Source organism: Mesocricetus auratus, unplaced genomic scaffold, assembly GCF_017639785.1.
Source record: "Mesocricetus auratus isolate SY011 unplaced genomic scaffold, BCM_Maur_2.0 Super-Scaffold_100011, whole genome shotgun sequence".
In the NCBI taxonomy this organism is placed as follows: Eukaryota; Metazoa; Chordata; class Mammalia; order Rodentia; family Cricetidae; genus Mesocricetus; species Mesocricetus auratus.
The window spans coordinates 40233270-40259569 of NW_024429195.1; the positions used below are offsets into that span (position 1 = coordinate 40233270).

At 40.5% G+C, this 26300-nt stretch overlaps 1 protein-coding gene across 4 annotated transcripts in view; it reads right to left on the reverse strand.

Annotated features, from left to right (window-relative positions):
* The window catches only part of Tbl1xr1 (TBL1X receptor 1), a 126128-nt gene that overhangs the window by 54172 nt on the left and 45656 nt on the right, over window positions 1-26300 (reverse strand). For 2 of the 4 annotated variants that reach the window (XM_005085958.4, XM_040754625.1), the window contains exon 2: window positions 8178-8244. The exons of 1 other annotated variant lie outside the window; for it this stretch is intronic. The gene's annotated coding sequence lies outside the window, so the exon portion shown is untranslated. Of the gene's footprint in view, window positions 1-8177; window positions 8245-8902; window positions 9203-26300 lie in introns of those variants that run through there. One more of the 4 variants, XM_040754626.1, reaches the window with a different exon arrangement.

Sequence of the window (26300 nt, forward strand, 5' to 3'; positions counted from 1 at the left end):
ATGGTTGATAAATACCAGGTGTGTTGCTTTAAAATCGATGTAATAACAAGTATTTTAATCCCAGCACCCAGGAGGAAGAGGCCAGGTAGGATGACATAGTAAGACTTGATCTCAAACGCCACCATCAACAACAACAAAAACTTTTTAGATGCCTGCTATGGTGACATACTAACACTTGAAAAGGCAGAGGCAAGATGATCAGCAATCCAATACCAATCTCTTCTGCATCATGAGATTGAAACTAAAGCTTGGATAACATGAAACCCTGTCTCCAAAAACTTAAAACAAAAGCATGACTTCAACTAACCAAAAATGAAAATTAACTAGAATCAGCCTTCTTTTCTTCAAGAATCACACTGTATGGCTAAAGATACTCAGACTGAGGGTCAAACGATGGGAACAACCTGTCAAGAGAACAAAACTACAAACAGGCTGCACAGCTGATAAAGTTGTTCTGTCCAAAATTAGTCAGAGAAAGACCACTTACACTTAATAAAGGGAACAATCATCAAAATGTAACAACTGTAAACATCCACCAACCATTACAGCTCCCAATCTCATAAAAAAAAAAAACCTCACCAGAGAACAGAAAAGGTAAGTCCTAATGTAAGAGTGGGGAATTTCATGTCCTAAATTCATCTTAGATGGGGGAAACCAACTAAAAATCAGTAGTTAAACTATAGCACAAATTGGGCACAACTGAAGCCTATAGCACAGTGATCCAACAGAAACAAAACACACATTCTCAACAGCCAAGGAAAACTCCTAAAACTGACCACATTCCAGGCCACAATCCAAGTATTACCAAATGCAAAAGAATCAAAATAACCTCTCTTATCTACCAGATCAACATGCAACAAAAATAGAAATCAAATGCTAGAAAGCTGAAGCAACTACAGGAATACATGGAGACTGAACAATATATCCTTACACGACCAAAATGAAAATCTCAGCACCCATGAAAACCTCAGCTAAGAAAACAGTTCCTAGAGCCTCATAAACCAGGACAAGTGGGGCTCAGCTAAGGCAGTTCTAAGAGAAAAGTTTATAGCTCTGAGTGCTTACATAAAGAAAAAAGAAAAGAAAGAGGGAATGGGGAAGGGGGAAGGGGGAAGGAAAGGAAGACAGAGACAAACCATAAAATAATCTAATAATGCATCCTACTGCCCTAGAAAAACAAGAGTAATAAAAGATCAAGGCAGAAATTACTGAAGCTGAGACTAAAAATAAACAATGCATACAATCAGTAGGTTAGCTCTTTGAAAAAAATAAGTCAGAATAACAAACCCTAGCCTAACTGGCTAGAAGAAAAAAAAAATCAGAAGACTCAAATTAGTAAGATTAGCAGTGAAAGGGGGAGGTTACTACAGACTTCAATTTAGTAAGTCAGTCATTAAGGAATTCTGTAAAAATCTATATACTCTAAAAAAAATCTACACAGAATGTAGATATTCCTAGGCCATGGGTGACCTACTAGAATTAAGATAAAAGCAGCCAGATAGCAGTGTCATTGAAGCACTAATTTAAAAGCTTCTCAACAAAGAAAAGTCCACATCCAGATGGATTCACTGGAAAATTCTACCAACTTTTTGATATTTTTATACTTACTTGCTGTGGAAAGAAGGGATTGTCACATCTTGCATATGAAGTTCAAACACTTCCTACCATATAGGCTTCTCAAACTCACTCTATAACAGTGTTACATTGATACCCACACTAGATAAGGACACAAAGGCAAGCTAGAGACAATTGCACCGATGAACACATGTCAAAACTCTCATAAAATTCTTATGAATCAAATTCAAGAATACATTAAGATCACATGCCATGACCAAGCTGATTTTATCCTAGAAATGCAAGGTTGGTTAAACATAAAACAGAACTTTAAGTGTAACTCAGCACGTAAATAGTTAAGGACAACACCCCTTCCTAATAAAAAGCCCAGAAGCAGAAGAAACATAACAACATATAAAAGGTTATATGCAACAAACCTATGGTCAACTATACTATGGGAGAAAAAGCTGCTTGCTTTTGGAATGAGACAAGGGACCCTATTCTCTCTACTCTTATTCAACATGGTTCTAGAGAGACAGACACAGACGCAAGCTCCTTGAGGTCTTACCTAGGTTGCTCTTTTTTTTTTTTTTTTTTGGTTTTTCAAGACAGGGTTTCTCTGTATTGTTTTGGAGACTATCGGTCCAGCCCAGCCTCGAACTCACAGAGATCCGCCTGCCTCTGCCTCCCGAGTGCTGGGATTAAAGGCGTGCGCCACCACCGCCCGACCCTAGGTTGCTCTTTTAGGATGACCAATAGTGGTGTGCAGTACCTGGACGTGTCATACACCTGTGCTGAGCAGATGGGCAATTCAGCACAAAGCATGGGGTGTGGTGGCTGCAATAGGGGTTTCTCTGCCGCCAGTCAGTTGGGAAATGCTGAGCAGAACTGCCTGCCTTTCTCAATGGTCTCATAACCCCCCCCAAAAAAACACTACTCTTCAAAAGACACCCAGTATTCAAAGACTATGTTTTTCTTTCTAGCTCATCTGTACCTGCCCACCAGAACTTTCTGGATGTATTTGAAAACAAATGGCTTTAATTAAAGGTTCAATTCTACAGGAATCAAACCTAGTAGAGCCACCCTCATGGTTCTGGCTTGCAGGAGTCTTGTTAAATGAAATTAGATTTTGCATGCTGTGGAATGACTGCAGAATGAACACAAACTCAAGAATTGCTCTTGAAACACTTAGAGAAAAAGATGTGCAGTCTTAGTATCTTGACATCTGGCAGAGATGCCAATCAGAAGCACAGTGACAGTCTCATCTGATTAAAAAGTGCACTTCAAAATGCCCATTGTACATATGTATACCTACTTCAAAGTTTATTTAAACATGTGTATGGGTGATTTGTGTGACAAGTGTGTGCCCAGTATCCAAGGAGGCCAGAAGAGGTTGTGAAATCCCCCAGAACTGTTGTGAATCACCTTGTGGATACTGGGAACTGAACCCAAGTCTTCTGGAAGAGCAGCAAGGGCTCTTAATCACCTAACTATCTACCTCTTCAGGCCCTATACCTACATTTTTAAAAACTATACAAACACAGTGTATACTTTATATGGTTTGTTTTCTTTTTAAAGCACTTACAGGGAAAGAAAAAGACAAAAATATAACATACCACGAAGTGGTACCAATGTCTAATCTAAAAACAAAAAATAATCAAAATTTAAATTCATATACTAGAAGTAAAGCAAACATAGCCAACCAAATGCCAAGTCAGGGCATGGGGCTCACACAAGGATTGCCTAAATACTTCAACAAGTGTGAGTATCACATCTGTCATCCCAGCACTAAGAAGCTCCTCATGATGTCAGCTCAGGCTGGTGACACAGTGAGGCCAAGGCCACCAACATGAATTTCAGAGTGAGACACCTCCCCCAACACACACACACACAATTTGAAAACACATTAAACATAATGGTAAAGCACTGGGGTGGGGGGAGAAGAAAAACAAGCACAGCACTCAACTGTTTCCAGATCAGAGGGGCACTAGGCCAGCTGTGCATACATAGCACCATGAACAGTCAGGAGGGCCAGGGAGGTACACTGCAACCTCAGCATTTAAGAGTCTGAGAAGGGAAAACTGAATTGAAGGCCAGCATGACATACATACATGAGACTGTCTCAAAGAACCAAATTCTATGTTAACTATACTTAATTACATGTCATTTTATTATAGAATTGTTTTATTATTCACTATTAAATATTAAAATGCTGGATAAAATTAATATGGTCCTTAACAATAATTACATTATATAGTTACATTATTAATAAGCAACCAGTATAGCGATTAGTATAGTTAACATATGATTAATATGACTACTAATATGTAACATACTGGTGACTTTTTTCCTTATGGTATGTTTATTTTTAAATATTTGTAATTTGTTACATATATGCATAAGCACAAAAATAACCAAGTTTATGTAAACATGATTAACAGGTATTTTTCATAATGAAAATACTGGCAAAGGATTTGTATTTTAAAAATAAAAGGCTAAATTTGTATCAGAAATATCACACAGCTTCCCTAACCAGAATCAACCCATCAAACACTGTGGTCTCAGTTCAATTTTGTCTGTAAAACAACCAGGAGTTCTTAAGAGACAGAGTTGACTTGGGGAACAGGGACAGAAGATGATGTTAGTAAAATATTGTTATCAGATAGCATGGGCTCTACCAAGGTCTACTTCAAAGACTGCAAAGCAACTTGAAAAGGCTCCTTTTGCCAAGAAAATCTCACATCTATAAGAATAAAACCACAAAGCAACAAATATGTCAAATGTTCAAATCCACAAGCTCACAATAACATTTCAACAAACCCTGCCTACCTTCTAGGACCATAGAAAACAAGTCAGTATTTGAAAACCAGTGAGGAAAGAAAGAACCTAACCCTGAGTCCATCTTTCAAACATAGGATAGTGAGTGAGGGCCTGGTAGAGGTTTTCTTTACAGAAACACTACAGGCTAGAACATTAATGTTTGTGCGCACTCATGGAATAATGAACTTGGAATGTAGACCATGATCACCAATGATTATTCTCAACTATTAGATGCTTATTTGGGGATGAACTAGTAAAGTTTACCAATAATTCTGCTTCAGTACCCTTCGAGATAATGAGAAGTGACAGCAAAATTAGATTAAACCTTTTGACCTAGCTGCTGATTTGCAGAAAATACAAGAGAAAAAAATGAATATTTCCTTAAAGAGATACAAGTAACAAAACAGGGAAACTTTACGGATAGAAAGGGACAGTTAAGTAAGCTGCAGACTTACTTAAGTAAATCGGTATCTTCCTGTTTTATGAAAACATACTTAAGAAAAGTTCAAGAAACTTAAATGGCTATTAAAGGTTGTCAACATCTCACATCTATTAGATAACCAACATCTAGAACACAGTGTGGAAATTCTCAAAAAAGTAAAACGAAAATACCAAAAGCCTGTTCTGAATTCCAAAAAGAACTTAAAATCTAAAACCAGGATCTCAGGTAACTCTACCAAGGAAAAACCAAAAGAGAAACAATTCAAATGTCCACAAAGCAAAGCAATAAGCAGAGAGAGGTAATACACTACATGCACAAAATGGTGTGCTAGTCAACCTCTGGAAAGCAGGAAGCAGCCCAGGCATGGTGATGCATGTTTTAATCCCAGCACTCAGGAGGCAGATGCATGCAGTCAGAATGTGTGAGTTCAAGACTAGCCTGGTCTGCATAGTTTGCACCAGGCCTGCCAGAGCTAAATGATACCAAAAACCAAAAACCAAAAACCAAAAAAAAAAGAGGGAGGGAGGGAGAGAATAGTGCCATCAGATACAATATGATGGACTTTAAGACACCATATACAGAAAATGAAAGAGGACAATCAGAAAGAGACAAGTTTTGTTAGAATGTTGCTTCCAGGAGGGCTCTAAAGTACTCAAATTCAGAGAAAATGGAAACGAAAGAGCTACAGATGGACTGCTATGAACAATCAGCCACATTAACAATGGTGAAGTGGTGAAGAAAGAACCTGTTGTGTGGTTTCAAGTATAAATATATACTTATATTCCTTCTCCCACCCAAAGAAATCACTGCCAATTTAAGGCAGAAGAATGGTACTGTGATTAATAGTTGTCTTTAACTTCTAATATTGACATGTTTAGGAATAAAACGCGTGTGTTAGTGAGCACAATAATCAGGGGCAGGGAAAAGCAGGCAATTGGTCAGAGGGAAGATCTGTAACAAAGGCCATAAGTAGGAAAGACAGTTGACTTTACTCTCTAATATATGTTTAAAACATTTCTTAAAAAGTCAAAATAAATCCCAGCACTCGGATCTCTGTGAGAATTCCAGAAAGAATATAAACAACTTGCCCAGGAAAATGCTGTAGGTCCTGGTCATGTGAAGTACATTTTAAGAGGCTAGGCAATTCAAATACAAAAGCAGTAATGGAATCTGCATGGTGGCAGACTCCAAAGGATAGAGGGTCTTGGGAAAGAGACAGCAGCCTATTGAAGACTCCACAAGTAAAGACTCCAACACCCAGATTGAGAAATTCAAACAAAACAAGCAGGCCTCCTCCAAGCAAAAGCTCATACCTCAGGCAGGGAGCTCATACCTCAGGCAGGGAGCAGAAGGAACAGGGGGACAGGAAGGAAATGACCAGGTTCTTTCCCTAGTGAGAATCTAGAAGGATGATGAGGTGGCCCAGAAGGTAAGGGCACACTTCACGAAACCACAGAGATAGAAAAGTGGTTCCTGGGTCACCCTGTGGAGGAAAATGGTTAGAAATTGCCAGTAAATGAGAGAAGGCTGGTAAATGGCTACTGGGGGAGTGTGGAGGGGGGGGTCCTTTCTCTTCAGAAGTGTAGTTACTGATCAGCTGTCGCTACTCCAGCAAAAACACTACAAACCACACCAAGATTTACCATGGTTAAGCCCATGGTTAATATGGTAGCACATGCCTTCAATCCCAGGAATCAGGAGGCAAAGACAGAGGCAGGCTGATCTCTCTGAGTTCTAGGCCAGCCAAAGCCAAGCAGTAAGAACCTGTCTCAAAAAAAGAAAAAGACAAGCCTGCCCTCTCCAAAAGGGGTAGGGGCTAGGAAGAACGGAGATTCCAGAGGGAGTAGGAGGGGTTAAGGAAGGGGAATGAAGAATATGTCAAAATGCATTACACACATAAACTGAATTGTCAAAGAATAATTTTTATAATTAAACAACATTTCTAAGCTAAGACACATGAGGCAAGGGAAGGAACCCTTGCTCTTAACCAGTGTGCAAGCACCTTGTAGAATCTCTGTTGTCACTACTTTTAGTCACCCTACTCAGTCATTCTGGTTCTTGCTAACTTCTAATCCCTTTTACTTCAGGCTAATTCTCGTCAACTCTATAAACCTTAGTTTCTATAGTTCCATGATTTAATGTTGAAACTGGAATTTGATAAAGCAAATATTAATAATAATAATAACAATAATTCTTGGTAATGTGCTATGAAAATGTTTTTATGTAGAAGATTCACACAGAAGAGGTAGTTGCTCAGTTGAATTCAGAGAGTATCCAATGTAAACTGAGTTCAAAGTCCTGGGTTCGGTGTCAAAGACCAGAAAAAACATTCACTCTACTATTTACTTATCCCCCAAACATAAAACTCAGAATAATTATTCTGAGTTCTCATTTGTGAAATCACTTAGCCTAAAGTTTGAATAAGACTTAGGAATCTAATATAACTGTACTACCAAATTTTCACAAGTCACCAAACACTGACAAAAGTCAGAAAGCCCTGGTACATTCAGAAGTGCAGTCATTATTACATGAAAACTGAGATTTATAATCCAAAATGAAAGACTTCTAAACCTTTCTAAAGAGGTTTAGACCCTGCCTAGACCCTGCCCCAAATTATGTGACAGACTTTGATGATCCCCCCCCAACAGGAGGCCTTACCTTCCCTGGCTAGGGGATGGAGGGTGGGATGGGGGGGTTGGTGGGGGACAGGAGGGAGAGTGAACTGGGAATGGTATATAAAATAAGATTGTTTTTAATTTAAATAAAAAGAGGTAAAATTGTCTCTCCCTAAAGTTATTAACTAAATAAAAAAAATGCAAAATCTTGTATATTTAACTGCATGTTAACTAACAACATCAGGATAAGCAAAGTGCCCTAAAACTAACCAAAATGATGGACAAATATAAAAGAATGATTACTAACGATACCATATTTTTAACAAGGTGTGGCCTTGTTGAAGAAGATGCATCACTCTGAGGTTTCAAAAGACTACACCACTCCCCATTAGCTCTCTCTGACTTATGACTGCTGTTTCTTGGCCACTGCTCCAGCCCCACGCCTGCCTGCCTGCCACCATCCTCCCTGCCTCGCTGATTGTAAACTCTGACCCTGTGAAACCGTAAATACATGCTTTCTCCTTGGTAATTTGTCTTGGTCACGGTATCTCATCACAGCAATAAAAAAGTAAGACACTCCATAAAACTAGAGGAAAACGAGAATCTTCAAAGTAGGGTTCCTTTTGCTAAAAATTCTAAGTCATCTCAGATGGTTGAGAAATGTCTATTTCTCAAAAGCCTCTTTAAAACATAAGCACAGCTATCAATCACTGACATGGGACAGAAGGAAGAGGGAGGCATCTTACCATTGGCAGTGCATTGATGTGAGGATATACAACTGGATATCTGACCACCAAACACAAGGTGCTGAGGCTGAGAAAAAGGAAAACAGTTTCAGTGTCCCCAAATTCAATTTACGATTTCCCACAACAAACTCTGTATGTTCAAAATATTCACTTTGGCATCCACCACAGAGACTCGCCCCAGTGTGGCTATGTCAAGAACAACAGCAAATGCTGAATACCTACATTCCTGAAAGGATAATGCAGTCAGCATCCGAGAAAGATCATGCATGACCCCCAATTCAGCTCAATCTCAGAGAGCATAATTACACTAGGGTTCAGCAGACAGTTCATCAGACACAACCATGACCATGAGCCATGGTCATGCATTCTATATATAGTTCGATTCATGAGAAACATATTTAACTGGTTTTGAAATTATTTCAATCACAACATGGCAGGTATTAATCTCAGACAAAAAGGACTCTACCTATGCTTTTCTCAATGAGTGAATCACAGCACATCATATCCATGGAACTTCTGCAACATGAAAGCTAATGTTTCATATGACACATCTAAAGGTAACACTCAGGATCTAAGAGCTGACATTGATCATCAGTGCAAAGTAGATTAGCAGGCACCAAGTTGGTGCCACAAGAACAGGGTAGCCTCAGTGGTATGCTTGGAATATGTCCCACAGCAGAAATTCTAGTTTAAGCACATCAATAATAGAGATCACTAATCAATACCTGAATAACCATAAACCCCTCAGGTCCCTGTAGGTTTGTTCCTCCGGTTTTACTTCTCACTGAGCAAGCACCCAGATATCCTGGCGCATGACCATGCTTCCTAGAGACCCAGGAATTCAAGTTAACGTAAGACACCACACAATGAGTTACAGAAGGGTATGCCAACGTACATCTCTCTACTGGCCTCCAGTTCTTTGAGCTAGCTATGTTATGGAAATACAGCTAGAAGATATTTTAATGTGAAACTGGGTTTAGGTATGATGAGCTAGAACACACTGGAAAACATTCTTTTTCTTTTTCTTTTTTTTTTTTTTTTTTTTTTTGGTTTTGTTTTGTTTTTCGAGGCAGGGTTTCTCTGTATTGTTTTGGAGGCTGTCCTGGAACTCCCTCTGTAGACCAGGCTGGCCTCAAACTCACAGAGATCCGCCTGCCTCTGCCTCTGTGTGTCACCAACGCCCAGCTGGGAAACATTCTTATACACAAACGACTGAGTCCCAACAAAACCTAGCTACCAAACTCTGCTTACCTTAAGGTTACTCACAATTAACACCGTTAACTTTATTATATATAGCAAACTGTGAACTTTTTAAAAGTCTTTTTTTAATTATTTGTGTATGCATGTGTATGTCTGTGAGCCTGTTATGTATGTTGCTGCCTTCAGGAACCAGAAGAGGGCACTGGATTCCCTGGAGTTGACATCACAGAAACCTTCCTTGAGCTGCCAGTGTGGGTGGTGGAAAAAGAAACCCTCTTACCAGCTGAGCTATCTCCCTCAACCAGATTTTATTAAGTCTCAGCTATCTATTAGCAGAGTGTTGCTCCTATCAGGGAAAAAAAAAGTTTTGCTTTGCCATACATGCTTTCTATTTATTTACATACAATTAGCATATTGCTAAGTTATGTGTATTTCAAAATACACATTAGTAAAAGAGTTAAGAGAAACTGCACACAAATTTTTCTAACTGTTGCTTTAACATTGTGACATTTTTATATGTTTTCTTAATCAATGGCTTTTTTTTTCATCATTAAGAAATATTTTAAGTCAGACACTGGTGATGCATGCCTGGAAACCCAGCACTTTCGAGGCATAAGCAAGGAGATCTCTGTAAGTTTGAGACCAGCCTGGTCTACAGACTGAGTTCCAGGACAGCCAGAGTTTTATGTATTAATGATACCCTGCCTCAATTAAAAAAAAAAAAGTTAAGGCACAGCTTTCTCTTAGACTGAGAGTCAGTATCAAAAGGAATGTCTGCATCAGGCCTTTTTTGAAAATCTTTTAATTTCAGATATCTACACTGATTAGATCATACAAAGCAGGTGGGTGTTTTCGTTTTCTAAGTACAGCTCTATCAGCCTGCCCTGTTCTTGTTTCAATATGCAGGGTTATTTTTTGTTGTTGTTAAGAATCTTCTTGTAAAATCAGCTAAAAATAGATACTATAATCCAAAAATCCACCTAAGTAAACAAATGATGCCATGGTCATCACTGAAATCCATGGAGACTCTGGAAAATAAAATGACAAAAAGGGAGAGTAGTGTATTCTCCACGCCACCACCCCACAGCACTGTGATCTATTATTATAAATGGCTCTTCCATCTGGACAGCTGCAGTGCAGACCAGAACCCTTTGTCTTGTCACCTAAGATGAGCATCAACATGCTAATGAGCATTTCCACCTACGGACACCTCGATCTTGTGCACCTAGCCACACATATGAAATACCACACATTACATAGGGAAAGTACTGAACCAGCTCATTCAAGTTGGTTTCCTTCTCTCTAGGGCTCTTTTCCTTTCTTGGAGTCAGTGAGAATTTTCCTCAACACCCCCCATTGATATATTTCATAGAAGTTCTACTAATTATCTGTCCTCAATAGTCCTTTCGTTTTTTATTTAACTTTCCTTTATGCTATAGCTCTTTAAAGTAAATACCACTTAAGTAAATATCTGGTTCTACAACATCAAGCACAAGCTATCTTTACTAAACAGCAGGGTATGAGAGAGAGCTGTGTGCAGACAATTCGACCTAAACGGAAATCTTAGAAATACTGAGAGAGCCACACTACTCTCCAGTTCAGGTGTTTCCTGAGACAAGTCAACACATTTACCTGTGACCAATCAGCTGCTATGTGGCACATTTTAAAAGCAAATCACGGGAAAGGAAAATTCAACCTTGTAAGACACAGATACAAACCTGCAAGGAAATTATGACCATTACAGGTGTACCTTAATCACAGGAAAATGAAATTAAACCAAGACAAGTAATTCAAGTTGTAATGATGCTGCACCTTGTACATCTGCATTTTAATTCTGGAGAAGAGAAATGGTCTTACTCTGCAGCCCAGATGGCTTCTAATGTGCAATCCTCCAGCTCTATGCACTGTGACCTTCTTTACAATTGTGGTTCTAATGCCAACTTCTCTTCTCCCTTTGCCTTCAGATCTCTGCAGTCTGTAACCACCAGGACACTGACATTCTAGTACTGGGGTGCCCTCTGCAAAGGTTCTGCCCTCAAATCTAGCCCAATCTTCCCTTTCCTCCAGGTTTCAACTCCCATCATACTGGGAGAAGGGGGCTCAGCAAACCTCTCTTTGCATGGCTGTCTAGAATGAGTTCCCAGCAGTTTCTGCAGACCAAGGCCCATTTGCTCATCTTGCTATTCTTCTATAAAACTAAGAATAGCACCTAGAAAATATGTAGCTCTTGGGATCAAAGGTTACAATAGCACAGACCACTGAGGAGTGCTCGTGAGTAAGAGAACTGAAGCACAGATCAGCCAGAAGGAGTGAAGAGGAAATGGCTGCCTGCTATTCTGATGAAGACAGACTTTTCACACCACTTCCAGGAGGTGGCAGGGATAGGCTAACATTTCTCTAACAGAAAACTCAAGTGCACCTCATGAATATTATTACAAAGCTAACGTGAACTGCTAAATTTAAGTTCATTTATTCTCCAAACAAAATAGTTTGCCTTTTTAAAAACTATTATCAACATTTTACCTAAAGTGAATGAAGCATTAATGTAATGTTAGAAAAGGTCTTTAGCATAGACATTGGACTAAGTGAACATCATCCAAGCAATTCCACCAACACATAATTAAGCTTTTCTTACATGTTAAAAAAAATCTGTGAAATGACAAACTGTATCTTGACTGGTTTCTAACAATAAATTTATTGAACTCATAGGACATCTTTGAAAAAGCAGTAGAAAATCTGGCTTCTCCCCCATGAAAAGTGCAAAACACAGCAAACACTTACTTTACAGGGAGCAACATAAAGTCCAGTTGCCTGTGACAAGTACAAGAAAAGGCATCTGTGTACTTAACGAACAAGAGAACAATTTTGTGTGCAGAATTTGGAAGTAGCATTTAGAATTGATTGTGTTAATTAAGATTTTTATTACGTGAATGTAGCCTAGCATATACAGCTGAGGTTCAATATCAAGTCATAAATAAAAAAGGGAAGATTTTATTAAATGAATTTCTGGGGGAAAATGTCACAGAACTCCAAGTGAATCCCCTAATGCATGATTTGCAGGATGATAAATGGACTAACTCCAAATAGGGTGACTTTTAAAGGTAGCTATGTATGCAAATCACAGTTTCAATTGGTCTTTCCTCATTCCTTGATTTTACAAAAAAATTATTCATTACCTTCCTCAGCAAGGCAGCCCCTAACAACCATACAGTATGAAGAAGAAAGCCTTTGAAACACTGTACACTTCCTGAGATGATAGTCACGCACACACATACAAAAGTATGTGCTTGGCAGACACCAAAGGATGAGGTGTGGTAGCTCCCCCTGCAGGAAGATCTTGATGAAGCAGCCTGGGCTTGGTATATATTTTTTGCTTTCCATTATTTTTCAAGTTGCTTGGAGAAACTGGAGCCAAAAAGTATGACCTTAATTTTCTAACACTGAGCAATTTTCAAGACCACATATCCACACAAAGATGCCTAACCACTCACTGGTGCATGATGCATTTGGACTTTTCATTAAACATAAAAATAAACCACTGAGCAAGGATAAAGCAAAGAGTTATCAAGTATTTCAAAATTTGACTGCTCAAATTCAACTACAGCAAAGTTCCTAAATTAAAGTGTAGTCTACTGTGAGTCTTCCTTCCAGCTTTTGGGAGGTGGGGAAGCAGAAAGATCAGGAGTTCAAGGCTGACCTACGCTACATGAGACACTGTCAAAAACAAAATTAACAAGGTCAAACTTACTTTAAGTTTAGGTTTTATAAATTTTAGATGTTATCAAAAAATCTGACATGAAAATATCTGAAGACTCGTGTAAAAATGTTCATTACTTTTTTAAATGTGTGAGTACATCACTATTGTTCATATACAACAAATTGCTCATCTCTTCTCCATTAAATTAGTGATACAGCTTACAATGCCTAAGAAATACCACAGATCTGATACAGTTTTCGTGGTGACACAAAGTCAATATGGACTATGCCTTCAAAATAAGTCAATAAATAAACAAACAATAGGTTAGGGAATAAACAGCTGGAAAGGGGAAGCTAAGGAGACTGACTATACATGTATCTAAAAGCTGACAGGAGAAATAACACCTCTGCTGCCTAAAAAACTTCGGGTACACTGGCTTGGGAAGTAGAGGAGTTGACAACTTCCCTACTACATCATACTCTTCCAAAATGTTGGATAGCTGAGCTATAGTATCAAGACTCTAAACAGCTAAAGAGACTACAACAGTGCAACACAGGTAAGCAACTTACTTTGAAAAGAAAAGAAAAAAGCACATCCAAGAATGCTCTATGACTGATAATTGGTATGAAAACACCTCCCCAGACTTACATCTACACCTCCCTGGGTCTTCATTTGTGGCAATATCTTACTTGTACAAATAAAGCTTGTCTGGGGGGGTCAGAGAATGAGCTTACCACTAGCTAACCACAGAGATCTGGATGTCTGTACAGACAAACAGGAAGTGATGTAGCTGGGCAGAAACAGGATATAATCAGGGAGAAACAGGAAATCGCTCTCTTGTCTGCTGAGACACTAAAGCTGGTTTGCTTCTCTCTGATCTCTTAGCATTTCCCTCTATATCTGACTCTGGCTTTTTATTATCTAGACCAATTAAGAACTCCATTTACACTCACTAGGTAATGTCTCTAGGGCAGCAGTACTCAACCTGTGAGTTGCAACTACTTTGGAAGTTGAATATCATAGTAGCAAAATTAGTTATAAAGTAGCAACTAAATAATTTTATGGTTGGAGTCACCTCAACAAGAGGAACTGTCCAAAGGGTTGCAGCATGAGGAAGGTTGAGAACCACTCCTCTAGGGTAAGACCTGGACGTCACTTCAGCTCCAAAGCCTCTCCAACTGACTCTGGAGGAGTGGTGAATCACTGGCTGTAAGGCTGAGACGCAGAACCATGTTATTCTAATTATTATCCTGCTGAAAGTGGTGCAGAGGGATGGCTGCTTTTAGTATTAGACTGCAGAGTAAGTGGTGCTGAGTACTAAAGAGAACTACACCAAGAGTGAACTGCCAGATATACTCATCTCATTTCAAGACTAATGATGAGGAACCAGAAAAACCCAGTGTCTTTCCAAAAATCAAGTACAAAGGAGTATAATAAGGACCTCACAGAGAGGCTACAGAAGAGCACAAAACCAATAAGCTACCATGAAGATATTTTTTAACAAGAGCCATAAAGGGAAACACAACATGAACTGTTTTAACCTGAGCTTCTGTAATGAGTAACTTTTTAGCAGAAGTTAAGGGAAGGTGCCCCTACTCAGTGGGGCAGAAAGTGCTCCCTGTCTGGGAGGCTTGGGAGATGCACAAGGGTGCTCACCTCAGCAGGACACGCAGCAGAGACAAGGTAGGAAGACGTTAAAGTCAATGGGGCTTTTTAAGGACAGACTCTAATGACAGGGAGCAGAAGCCCCTCTGCCTTAACGCTAATAGCCCTGCCCTGGCCTCTGAGGAGCACTATGGTCCTGGGAAATGGCTCCACTGTGCCCTGTGTGCAGGCAATCTGGCCTGAAGTCCATGTAAACACTTTGGGCTAGTGTTAACTCCAACTCCACCCTGAAAAATCATACCAGAAATGTGAATGTTCACAAAATGGTTTTTTTTCTGTTTCAGGCACTCTAATTTCTTTCTCTGAAATATCTGTAGAAACTTTCCATTTCCTACATATTATAAAGCTGCAATTCCTAAGAGAGACAGCATATATTATAGAGTATCATAGATGTTACCAAATGCTAATGAGAAATACAAATCAGAACTGTTTTTGTTAATTGTTCATAATATGTTCAATTTTAAATTGTATTATTAGTGTGTACATGATATGGGTATGTCAAGGGTATATGCCCACTCATGCTATGGTATATGTGTGGAAGTTAAAATAACAACTTTTAGGAGTTGGCTCTCCCTTCCAGTGTGGGCTACCAGAACTCAACTCAGGCTGTCAAGAATCCCATTTACTACCTGAGTCATTTACATAGTTCATAAAGATTTCCAATTTTTTTCCCAAAACGTGCTACTGTGAATCAGGAAAAGGTAACTGAAAGAGAATAAATAGGCAGTCACATCCATAGACTGACACTTATACCTGTCATCATTACTTTAAAAATATTTCATTGGTAAAATTAAGACAGCCAAAGCTCTTCTGAATCTGGAACAACCCCATCCATGGCCTTGATCACCTTCTGTGGGAGGTCCCCCAACTGTGTCCCAATATTCATTAGAAGACGATGAAGAGAAGGAAGGGAGACCTGCTTGAGAATGTGAGACTCTGAGATCCCAGGGAGACTGGCTGAATTTCTTTTGATGGTAAATTCTCTGGAATATGTAAGTACCTCAGTCACTCCTACAACACAACTGAGAGATGGGGGCAGGACTCAAGACAGGTGACCAGAAGGACAAGGACGAGGAGGACGAGGACCAGGAGGAGGAGGAGGAGGAGGAGGAAGAGGAGGAGGAGAGATTCTGGAAATGAGCCAATATTCTCCCAGACAGTGTATGTACACGTGTACACACAAACACACACACACACACACACTCCATAGGGGTGATGAAGGTCTGTGAACCATCAGCTTTAAAGAACTACTCCACTGACATGGAGTCAACTATCAACACACACTCTGCATAAGCCACAGCTAGCATGCACTACAGAGAAGGGCATGGGCAGGACAGGCTGGCAGAGCAGCCCCAGATGTGAGCCCCACGGTTACTGTCCTTACACCCATGCCTACAGCCACTGTGAACTTGCGAACCTAGCCTTTAACGGTTGAGCCATCACTCCAGCCAGCCACTGTGAACTTGTAACCTCACGGGTGTAATAAGAGAGCAGGAACTTACAGGAGTGCAGAAGTTACCATGGTTTAGCAACCATAAGCTTTTGGCTAGAGACTGTACAGTATTAAGAACATTTGTTCTTGCAGAGTACCAGAGTTCAATTGCCAATATCCACACTGGGCATCTGACAATGCTTGTAAATCTAGCTCCACGATGATCTAGTATATATGCATTATATCATTTAAATATCAGGCAAGTATTACAATATCTCTGTACCAGTTTCAAGACCAAGTTCAGTGAGGCTCAGAGAAGATCCCAGACCAAGATCACATAGTGGATAGGCAGAGGAGGTCAGATCATCCACTCTGACCTAAAATGATTGCACTATTGCTTTATCAAGGGAAGGAGAGCTGTGACCTTATTGTCCCAGGTAGAACTGAGTCAGAGAGGATCTTGCACTCTTCAGCAGAAACCACAGGACTGACTCACCTCCTACAATATATTCAGCCCTTTGCCATTCACCCTGCCCAGCCTTCTGGATACTTCTGAGCTTCTATTTTATACAGCATTTCATTTCTGAAATACTGTTGCCTTAACTGTTTAAAAACAAAAACCAAATGACTGACACACATAGAAATCAGGGAATTCGTGCCAAAGTTTGGTTTAATTTATACAATCTGAATTCCTAAAGAAATTGTGGTTTTTAGAATACATAATCCTTTCTTTTCAAGTTTACCAGTAAGACTTGAAAAGCACTATTCATATTCAAATATGTGGCTATGCATTCCTTAACATTTCACTTTGCTATAACCCACCCCCCATTTGATGTTTCTATCAATACATTTGAAAGGTGCCTTGATTTATAACTGTCTTTGTTCTGTTATCATGAACACTTCCTGCAACTGTTACCACAATGGAACATTGTAACTCTTATAGGTCTTCAGAGTAATGTATCTTTTACCTCTGTAGAGTGAGAGCTGTGCAGACAGTTACCCAGCCTTGGAGAAACATCCAACTTTTCCTGTCTGCTAGGCCACCAACCAATCTTTATCAGTGCCCTTCAAAACATCTCAGGGTGCCTCACTTCTGGAGCCCTGACAGAAAGTCTAAAGGCCAAATGATTTTTACGAGGCATTCCTCCAAAAATGTGTAATGGGTTATCACTGGTATATGGAAATCAAGTTTTCTTTTTTAATTTTGAAGCAAAACAGTCAACAGTGGGTTTCTTGTTTATGATAATGCTTACAACAGTTCAGGTGCTATTATTAATGTAATCTCAATTCTGTTCAAAGCAAAAGCAAAGTATGTGCAAATAGTTCCCCTGCTCTTCCTTGCTGATACAGGCCCAAGTAGGAGTCTGCTGGAGGGGATGCTGGACACACTGTCAGCACTGGTCAATTTTCAACCAATATAACCGCACTAAGAATCAAAACTTAGAACTGCCTCTCAACTTGCTTCAAAGTGTCATTACTTGAAGTAAATAAGGTATCTTTTCCCCCCTTAGTTATTTCCCAAAGCATCTCACACTTACCAGTGTATAAATTTAATTCATCTCTCACCCCAGACTTAATATAGCTTTTCCCTCTCCTGCCTCCTACAGCTAAGCAAGCCCCAATCGCCTTGCTACTACTTCCATGTGCTTCTCCATGTGTGTCTCTAGTTGGACATGCTGCATCCCTTGGCTAACTTGTTAGGTGACCCACACTGTACCCAAGCTTGCCACCATTGTAGCTAGTCATTTTATGCTTCTCTCCTCTACTGAAAGATGTCACCGGAGACATGCTACTGCTGAGAACATACGCTCCTATATCCTCCACTGAAGGGTTAGTAGTTTAAATGACATCATCTCCTCAGGTGTTAAAAAAGGGGGGGGGGAGACAATGGTGATAATACTGAGGGATGTCTTAACACCTTCACACAAAAAAATGAAAAGATTAAGATAAACTCTACAAATGCAAACAGTATCTTAATTTTACAAAGCTAGAAGTATATTTCTGTAAGAAATGATAGCTATGCCCATTTAACAAATAACCACCCTTAGCTCTGAAATATTGTATCACCTGAACTTACATTATCATAACAGGCCTCCACATCTTAAACGCACCATATCGTACAAGTTCATGCTACAAAAATAATAACCATTATTCTTCAAAGGCACTTCCGATATTTTGCTCTTGTGGTTCTTTGGCTTAATTCTGACTTCAGGTCAGAGCAGAAGAACTGTTAAGTCAGTGGAAAGCTCAAACAACACCAACCGCCTCAGGTCACTGGGAAGGCAAGGTCCTGCTGGGCCCCTGGAACGCTGCAAACTTATTTTTAGAGTCAGGCTTTCTAATCAACTGTGTTTCATTGCTTTTGGTTTTTTAGGGTGGGAGGAGGGTTTTTAGGGTTAGGGGAGGGTACCATGCATAGACGTCAGAGGACAATGAGCAGCAGTTTTGTCCTTCTTCCATGTGGGTTGTAGGGACTCGTCTGAGCCATTTGCCAGTGCACACAGAGTGCATGCACACCACAGTCTTGCAGGTCCCCAACTAGGTCAGAATGCTCAACTCCCTGGCACTGTAGCAAGTCAATATAAGCTATTCATTCTGAGTAAGAAGGGAACCCAGGAGCAGCAAGTATCCTGAACACCTGAGCCATCTCTCCAACCACCTCTGTTCCCCACAGTTAAGGGAATGGCTTGAAAGGCCACTTCAAGAAACCAGGCAGCTGAGAACAGTTGGGTCTTCCTCCACTGTGAATTTCTGGTCCCAAAAATCCTGGAGAGACAGACATTCTTGCTGGGCAGTGTGATGCACCTCAGGAGCTTACGCCAAAACTCATCTCCATTTCATTGTCAGCCAGATCCCCTGGTGACGACTACCACAGGGAGTTCACATGAAGACAATCACATCCCTGGTCCTCCTCCAGCTCCTCCTCCTCTGCAACTCTGGGTATCTCAACATTTTATATCTTTGTGCCAATGCCAGGTTGTTTCACCTGTGTGCCTTTCTTGAGATAATTTTTTTGTATGCACATGTAGGCATATGGGGGAGGGTGTGAGAAAACAACTTTCAGGAGTCGGTTCTCTCCTTCTGCCCTGGGCACTGGTATGGAGCTCAAGTCATCAAGCTTGCATATGAAGTCGAGTACTTGCTGAAACGTATCACCAGCCCAAGTCCACCATTCTTCACAAACTACTAGGAAGTCAAGAGAAAAATCTGTTGTTCTCTCCCAGTGCAGAATGGAAGCTCTGTCCATGGAGAGTCAAACAAATGGAAAGGTTGGAGTATTGCCTACTTTCAGAGGCTCACAGTGAGATCCAAATATCTGAGCAAGTATGTAGTAGGACCCGGAAACTGGGATGTGCTTAATACATGCCAGTCATGTCTTTATCCTAGATTTTGTGTGTGGTGAAATACTGGTTGGTCCATCCTTTCTACAACCACTAATGTGATGCAGTAAGGCACCAGTCACACACACTAATGTGCATGTACAGGTTACTAAAAACAAAAATGGGACTTTGTTTTTAAACACAGTTATAAGCATTCTGAAAATCTCAATATAAATGGCAAGATGGGTCACTACAATGGCCCCAAAATTAAGGAGGCTCACCTGACCCTGGAGTTCAAAGCCAGCTTGGTAATACACTGAGACATCAAAAACAAAAACAAAACCCTAAGACTTCTTTTAAATGATCATGGGTACTGAATTAACCAAACAACCTTTAAAACAAAACAAAATAAATCCTTCAGTCTAACATTATTCAACAGTATTTTTATTTCCTGGCTTCCAAACACTAATAAGCAAATAAAATTTCTGTATAGGCACTGGAGAGATAACGCAAAGGCTTAGCGCATCTGTTGCTCTTGTGGAAGACCCAGGTTTGATTTGCAGCACCCACATGGTAGTTCACAACCATTCAAAACTCCAGTTATAGGGGATCCGATGCCTTCTTCTAGCCTCTGATGCAGCAGGTATGCATGTGGTAGATCTACAAACACGCAGGCAAAACACTCATAAAGTAAAACAAATAAATCTTTTTTTAAAATTATTTTTAAATTACTACCTGAATCAGCAAGACTGAATTCCTGACAGATTATTTTCATGTTAACAAATAGCAGGTAAACTTAATAAGCTTCTACAGTGCCTTTTTCATAGCCACTCAGAATTTTTCAATGATGCTTTCATTTTAGTCTTGATAGTCACCCAGAGTATTCTGAATACTGCCTATTCCTTCATCAACACATGACATAGAAATAATTTTAAAACAGGAACCAACTTGTGGATTGTCACTTAAGGCTGCGCCTTCTATCTGTAAGCACTCATTAATCTAGATGCTGGCCCCAGGGAAACTAAATATACATCCAAGCTCTGAGTGTGCATCTTCACCAGCAACAAAGGTGTTAACAAACTCATCCGGTCTGACTTCAAATTCCTCCAGTGGAGAGACTACTCAAATTTGAAAGAAAGCTGAAAGTCTCACCGGGAACGCTAACAAACTCCACTTTACACACCACTGGGAAAGAAGCATAGGGCAAAATTGGCTGTTTCTTTCACAAGACAGAGGAGCAGAGTGAAGGGTAGAAGTTCAACACCAGCGGAGTGCCAACCAAAAGCCAATAGGCATTCTGACCCATCAACTTGCTGCATATCTTTGCTATGCAAAGCAAGCAAACTGAAACCAGGAACCTAAGGCCAATGGTCATCTATATACTTCTTAATAGTGTGTCAACTATGACTTGCCCCCACTCTCTTACTAGCTTATACATTATTACAAGCCAGAAACTCAGGGAGTATTTGTAGAAGAGTAAATTAATGACTGCCCTAACTCAGGCAGTAAGAAAGTGGCTACATTCCAGCCAATAAATACGTAAGAGCCCAGCTTCTGAGACTTCAAAATTACTTCATTTCTTCAGTCTGTGTCTACACCCAACAGTCACTCATTCATTTGGCAAAAGTTCACTGAAATGCTGGAGCAGTGGTACATGCTTACAATCCCAGCATTTAGCAGGCTGAGGCAAGAGGATCAGGAACTCAGAACAGCCTTGAACATAGCAAGACTCAGCCTCAAAAACAGGAAAAGAAAAAGGGGAAAGAGAAGGCTCCTCACTGCTTCCTTCCATGGGTTTGTTACTTCTATTTAGTCCTGGGTACTGAATTTTTTCCAGATCACCCTGCACCAACAATTTTGTACTTTTCCCTGAATACAGAATCTAATAACTCAAATTTATCCAATAAGGTATTTACTTTTATTAAAACTACATACCTAAACAAGATTAAACATTTCATTGTTTAAAAAGAAAAGCCTTTAAAAAGGAGGTTGAAAACCAGTTGGGGCTTCGAAAAGGAATCTTTTTGCAATTCTTCTTCTCAGGCTGTCTATCACATTGTGCTGTGGAATACCACGGTGGCCTGTTGACTCACCAGTAGCTAGCTGTTTACTGAGTGAGGACAAGAGGCCATACAAGATGTTATTTGCTAACAAGAGAAGTAAGAAACACTGGAGGTCTCCTTTAGTGAAAGACAACTGAATACACACATAGTCCATGTAGAGTATCTCTGGGTACACTGCCAGCAGAGAGAGCAACTCCACAGGCCAGCTTGAAAAAGTAGGAACAACTCAGTAGCATCCAAATAATCAAGCTGGATTTTTGCTTGTTTAGTTGGTCGGCTGACTGGTTTCTCCAGACAGAATTTTAATTTTTTCAGACTGGTCTTGAATTCACTATGTAGCCCAGTGTGACCTTGAACTCATGGCAATGCTCCTGCCTTGGCCACCCAAGTGCTGGGATAACAGGTATGAGCTGACAATCAAGGAGAGAGAGAGGGAAACTTCAGCAGTTCCACGTGTGAATACTCAACAACAAAACATGGTGCTCTTAATGAAAATTTTCCCATAGTCTCGGGCATTACGCCAACCCCTGCTCCCCAGTTGTCGGTGCTGTCTGAGTTAGGGAGCAGCCTTTCCAGAAGCTCATCGCCGCAGAGCAGGCTTTGGGTTAATGCCTTACCCCGCTTGCAATTCACTGTCTCCAGTGCGTGGTTGAGATGCCAGCTCTCAGCTGTCCTGCTCCTGCCACCTTGAGTGCCACTTCCTACCATTCTCCTCCACCATCTACAACTACAAGAAGACCAAATAAACTCTCTCTTCCTTAGGTCGCCATATTTCAGCAGAGCAACAGAAAGGTAATACACCAAATAATTCTATTCCAGAAACTCAACCACCCATGCTTAGCTATGTTCTCTCCTGTCTCTAACTAGTGTCTTGATTCCTATTTAATTGTGGCCCTATTTGTTGTGATGGCTATTTTTGGTCATCTGGAGTTAACTAAAATCCAAATAAATGGCTGGGCACACCTATGAGGGATTTTCTTTCTTAATTAAATCATTTGAAGTGGGAGAAGCACTTTTAATCCAGATCTTTGAGGTGGGAAGATTCACCCTTAATCTGAGACAAGCTTTCTGCAGGCAACCTATATAAAAAGATACTGGAAGAAGGAGGCTTGCTCTCTCTTTGCCTGCTTGCTCTAACTGACTTGCTTTCACTAGCATTAGAGCTTACTTCTTGGGATTTCAGCACACACTGAAGACTAACTGAACCATCCTGCCTGGTGAACTGAACAACCACTGGATCTTGTACCTTCCACTTGTAAGGATTCAGGCATTATGCTGGCCTGTCCCTGTAACCTGACAGAATGCACTCAGGTAGTACCCTGGTCAGTCCAGGGTTCCATGACTGCTAGTCTTCATGCAGGTGCAAAGGACCCCTTTAAAACAAAGATCTCTGCACACTTATGCTCTCTTTCTCCACCCCACCCCAAGGCAGACAGGACTTTTCTTGTCTTCCTCTTCTCTTCTGTCTTCTCTCTGTCTCTGTGTCTCTTTACCTCTTTTCTTTCCTTCTCCACCCCTTTCCTTTATAATAAAACCTCTCTTAAGTTCTGTCTGCCTGGCATGTTTATCCCTCAGCCTCAATCAACCTCACCTGTCATGGAATCCACCAAGGTTCCCCATGCACTTTATCGTAACACCACTAGTAGACAGTCATTGCTGGACTAGCTGGGCCATAGTCTGTAAAGGCATTCTAATAAACTGATGGATCATACATACATACATACATACATACATACATACATACATACATACATTCTATAAGTTCTGTTCCTCTAGAGCAGTGATTCTCATTCTGTGGGTTGCATGCCCTTTCTGGGTCAAACAACCCTTTCATATGGGTCACCTATCAGATGTGCTGCATATCAGATATTTACATTACAATTCTTAACAATAGCAAAACTACAGTTATGAAGTAGCAACAAAAATAATGGTGGGGGTGGTCACCACAACGTGATAAGCTATATCAAAGGGCCGAAGCATTAGGAAGGTTGAGAACCACTGCTCTAACACATCTATAAATAATTGGTAGGATAAATGGTTAGCAAAAGGGAGCACAGCAGCCCTGCAGTCTAAGTCCTACGAGGAAGAGCTACCGGTGCTCTGTCTTTGTTTCCATAGATTGTGCAAACTGCTCTGAAATGGCAAGGGTACTTACTGTGCTGTGCCACTGGCTTAAATATGGCTAGCCAACAATACCATTGTCTACCACTGTGAAGTTCATTTAATACTTACCTCCAAGACTGCTTGCTTCTCATTGCTCCAGAATCAATATCATACCTAGGTTGTGAGTCTCCAGATACTCCATACCCACTACAGGGCACACAAGCATGTCTGACGAACTCTTTGGCATCTGCATTTCAGCCTGAGCCATTTTCTTCAAAGTTGTTTACTAGTGTTATCACTTATCATTACCTTCCACATACTTTGGGATTTGTTACATCAAATACAACAAATAAGAGAACAGGGATGTAGCCTCTCAAGCAGAAAGCCCTTTGGGGTGGGTGTCCTAAGACAACAGTCTACAAGCTATCTCCCCACAGCACTATATATATGGTGAATATAGAGCAAGAGCCATCTCATCAACCTTTATGAAATACCTAAGAGACAGGTTCCTATTTCACTAACCCTAAGTGTCATGCCTAATAATAAGATCCTGGTGCAAAGCATAGAACAGATAGCCTTAAAGTGTTGTTACCTCTTGTGGAACGGAATATTTGTTTAGTATGATAGATGTGTTGCTGTTTTACCTTGCCTGTCTAATAAAAAGCTCAACAGCCAGGTAGCCAGGTAGCCACCAGTCAGTCAGCCAGCCAGGCTCGCACAGACAGACACAAAGCAAGCAGAGAAGCAGGATGGCTAGTAGGACTGTATGTAGATGAGGTAAATGAGCAGATTAAAAGAAATGGGCTAATTTAAGTTAAAGGGAGAGGGAGCTGGCTAGAAACAAAGCTAAGCAGTTCTAACTAACAGAATATGTGTCATGATTTGGTGGCTGGTGATGCCTGCTACAATTACCAATTTCCAACATGCACCACCAACCTGGTTCCTATGTCCAATGTTGGCTTCTTTGTTTCAATATTCCTAGTCTGATGACATTTCCCTTTCTCTCTACTATCTGTACCCTGAATTCCTCCAAGGTCAATTTTCAAAACTCAGGTAACCCAGTTAAGAGCTACAAACCATGTCCTGCTGGTGGTACTCTGCTCCTTAAACAAATGCTTCATGTTCCACACTCTGCTTTTCTAAACGCTAAGATTATCTCCCATATTAATCTCATCCTGACTCTCCACATCACGTTTATCCAAAGGAACACACTTCAGATCATAGGCCACACACAGGCCTGCTTTCCTATTCACACTCTTCTCTAAACGTTTAAGTGACGCTAGACTCTCTGTATACTTTAACCAACAGCAATATAGCACAGCATCCTTGTATACTGTGTCACCTCAGGAGACAGAAACTTAGCCATATTGTATGAACTCATCTAAGATGCTATATAATCTGACCTACATCAATACAATTATTCATTAACAGCTACCTACCCCAAAGAGCTAAGATACTCAGTCATGTTCTTAACACTAAACTGTCTTCTGAGAACAAGCTTTCAAGACTTCTGGCTCAGAATTCTTTGCATTCTAACTTGTGGCTTCAGCCATGCGTTCCCATATATATGTTAATTAAATCCACTAAAATGAACCTAACTCTAAGTAACAATCAGTCAAAGATTCTTCACAAGGAACAGTCTTCACAATCACCAAAGTCATGATAATCAAGAACACTTGAGAAGCTGATCAACTACAGACCAGGTGCAGGGCTGTTGCTGTGTGGCTCAGTGACGCCCCCAGCACCAGAGAGTGAGAAAGAAGGGGAGACAGGGAGAGGGAGTGGAGGGATAGGAAAGGTGGATACTGGGGAAGAAGGGAGGGGGAGGGGGAGGGGCAGGGAGAGGGGCAGGGAGGGAGGGAAGGGGGATTTAATATATTTGGTGCTAAGTGGTAGACACATGAAAATGTTTTATCTCTTATATACTTTCAAATTTTGTGCAGTAAACATTTTACAATAAAACCATTCCTTGAAGAAAATCGCTAAAAGTCAATCTCTTCCTTCCCTTCCATAGTCATCCTCCAGAAATCAGCCCAATTTAAATTCATGCATCCTTCAAGTACTGGCTCCATTCGAAAGTGCACTTACTACCTTTTCAGCCAGATACACACATTAATGTGGGAAAGGGTCTGTCTTATCTGGTGATTAACATAAACTGCATGGTCCAAAAGATCAACTAGCACCTTTCATCCCTGGCTATGAATCTGGCTCTCTTTGGCGCCTGAAAAATCAAACTCCCACAACAGGTATGTGAAAACCTCATGGAAAGCAAGACTGCCATAGTATCTTAGTGTAGATTTCTATTGCTGTGAAGAGACAACCATTATGATAACAACTCATAAGGAAAAATATTTAATTGGGTCTGGCTTACACTTCAGAGTTTAGTCCATTATTGTCATGGTGGGAAGCAAGGTGGCATGCAGACATGATGCTGGGGAGGAACTGAGAGTTCTACATCCACATTAGGAGGCAGCAGGAAAAGAGAATGAGCCGCTCACTGGTCCTGGCTTGAACCTTTGAAATATGTAAGCCCACCCACAGTGACATACTTCCTCCAACAGGACACACCTACTCCAACAAGGTCACCTCTCCCAAGAGTGCCACTCCCTAGGAGCCTAAAGGGACCATTTTCATTCAAACCAC